Source organism: Atta cephalotes (assembly GCF_000143395.1).
Source record: "Atta cephalotes unplaced genomic scaffold scaffold00015, whole genome shotgun sequence".
Taxonomy (NCBI): Eukaryota; Metazoa; Arthropoda; class Insecta; order Hymenoptera; family Formicidae; genus Atta; species Atta cephalotes.
In genome coordinates, this window is record NW_012130079.1 from 760,203 (window position 1) to 763,605 (window position 3,403).

Below are 3,403 nucleotides of genomic sequence, written 5' to 3' on the forward strand. Positions count from 1 at the left end.
AGACGTTAGTATAAAATAATCTACAACTAATATAGAACCAATTGTATACTAGTTACGGTATCTTAACTTTACCTACACAGTCGTTTATTAGTCGTCTCTTACTTCTTTTTACTTTAGGTTAGTTTATTCTAGATGTGTGTGTGTGTGTGTATGTGTGTGTGTGTGTGTGTGTGTGTGTGTGTGTGTGTATGTATGAGCATGTTTTTTTCTTATTTACAACGTATATATGCATTAAAATAATCATGAGTGCGTTAGCATGACTCGGAGCACGCATTGACCAACAAGTGACTCCGGAAACTTAGGCAACATATTGATACGATACAAGAAATCAGGTAGACCTAAGTAAGTGGTCCATGCGCGTTTTGTACCCTTAAAATATGTCGATATGTCACCCGCCTAAAATGTCACTTACGTCTTCATCACCCTGTCTTCATCATCCACGATCACGTGTTTTCTTTCTTACACGTGAACACCTGCGAAAAATATTAATATAACTACAATCGTTCGAATGTCCATCCGATCCTCTCGGTACTATCCCTCGAAATCTCTGTCAGTCAAGACCTGCTCGTGAAAAAAACGTGAAAAACTAAAATCATCATCAAGTAATACGCGCAAACTTATGACGAGAAATATGAGGATGAAACTTATCGCTATCGCATGGTATGACTACTTGTCTTACATGCGTGCACATGTATGTGTACGCACGTTGAGAGATGAAACCTAAGGATATGACTTGTGTTCTTTCCTCTCACGACTCACGTGGAGGATTACGGTAGTATCTTTTTCCTTTTTTCCTTTTTTATAATGCGACGCGAGTATCTCTACTGTCATACGTGGAAGCATGTATGTATGTATTTATGTATGTATGTATGTATATGTACAATTGGGTGCGGACCGATCCGTTATGTCGAAACCGAGAGGTGGATACCAATAGCAAACGGTTTTACGATGACTGCGATGATCACTGATACGTCATAGCGTGCTCAGTCTATGTCGAAGAAAAAGAAGAACGGACTTTCTACTTATTCTTTTCTTTTTTTCCTCATTACAATTAATTACCCAGTGTAAATACGATTATTCATTAAACAGGCACATCGATTGGTTAAATATTTTTTTTGTTTCCTCGTACAATGTGTACAAACGTATTAATTGCGTATACGAAAGGGCAAATTGCTCAATCTTAAGATAAAGAGAATAAATTGCGTAACTATAGAAACGAAGAAAAAGATGATAATTATAAAGAAGAAATAAAGAAATCTAGGGTTGCTTTTACCGAAGCAAGTTCGGCATCGTTAGATTACATCAATTCGTCTGATGCCTCTCGATATAAAGGCACTCGAGAGATTTGCGAGGCTATCATGGACCCGATAGCCGTAACGGCCCTGCTCTATAAGTTAAATATAGTTAAATTGCAGCTGTATATCGTTTGTCGTTTACTTATTGTATCGCGTAAAGGGCTCTCTTCTCAATGATACCGGTAACATGTTTAAAACTCCGTTACACCTACACTATACTTGTATATCTTTATATATCTATATATTCTGTAATTTTTTCCTCTCTTTTTTTCTCTCTCTCTCTCTCTCTTCTCTCTCTTTCGTATACACTTTCGCTCTCTTTCACTCTCACTCTACGTGTAAAATATCTCTAATTAAACTTGGACGTGAATCACTCTAAACAACATACCGCAATGAATCCCATATACGCGAATATTACCGTTACAAACTTTCTATACATTTATATTAATAGAATTAGCGAAACAATGCCTATAAGCGTTATTCCATTAAATCACGAAATACATATATTAGCAGTTGCGCATAATACGCCGATACTTGAAGAACGACGTGCGCACATCATATCTATGATATCGCCTGAGAATGATAAATTAGAGTGAAAATCGGTGATGTAAGATATTGACTGTAATTCGGAAAATGCAACAAGGAAGAACATGATTGAACGAGAAAAACATAATTGCGAAAATCGTTCATGAAAACTATTCTATTTATAAATAGAATTCTCCCCTTCCAATTATCATTATTATTATCATACATATAATATAGACGCGGAAAAAGAAATATGCGTAATATGTGAATTTATGATTTCCGCGAGAAATTCTATCATAAAACCCATTATGATATTTTATTGCTGTTTGGCATACATTTCTTTCACAGAATGCTTTCCCTTTTCTCTTTCCCTTCTAGCCTTCAGGAAGAAATCACTATACTCTGTACTCTGAAAAGATAAACTATCACTTTCTCATTTCTTTTTCTTTTTTTTTCACTAATTTGTGCAATGTACTTGATTCATATATCCTCCTCTTGTTAAAATGCAAAGCATGAATGGAAAAAGAAATATTCATGAAAGATCGTTAAACTTATATACAATTTATGACTCTTTCAAAATTGTGGTCACACATAATTTCGTATTTCAAACCACAAACTTAAGGCATGCTGCCTGTAATATGCTATTTACACAATTCAAAACAAAATATGTTAGACATAAGAACAATGATGATTAGCAATGAGAATGCTAATGAAGATGATAACGATCATGATGGAGATGAAAACAATAAGATGAATGTGAAGATAATATAAAGTGATAATCTAAGAATAATAAATAATGAGACTGTTCCAAAAAAGGCACGTCAAAGCTTTTGTCGATTTGGATGTCGTGCAAGCACCTTAATAAATTGGTGACTCGATTCTAAATTTCTTGCTTATTTCTGACGAATATTCCTACACCTACGACAACCTGAATAATCCTATTCGAAGAAGTTCGGAATATGCAATATAACTAAATAATGTACGTGTGACGTATCTGTATGCATGTACGTGTATATGTGTTAATGTATACTTGAATAACATTTGAATAATGTTACAAACTACAAAGAATAATGTGGCTACCTCATTAGTTTTGAGTGCCCGTTATGAATAAAATATCGTAAAAGATTATAGAACGCTACATCCCTTAGCGATATTCTTAATGTAATCGAAAAATTCCATGAGCAAGAACAAAAGGAACGCTACTACGACAATTGGAAAAAACCTAGTTTACTAAAATAATTTTTGTAAGGAGCATTAAAAACAAGATACTCGCGCGCGATACGTCTTGCGACATATCATAAAGAAATGCAGACTCACTACGTAGTTAAATTAAATCGCTATTATAAATCGCATGTTCGTTAATAACAGTTCCACGCGCATGTGGATCGGCACTGCCACTACGTGCATATCTCGTCTATCGTCGATATTAATGTTCTCAATCTGTTTAAGTCACATATTAGTCCATATATATATATATATATATATATATATATATATATATATATATATATATATTATATATATATATATATATGTGTGTGTGTGTGTGTGTGTGTGTGTGTGTGTGTGTGTGTGTGTGTGTG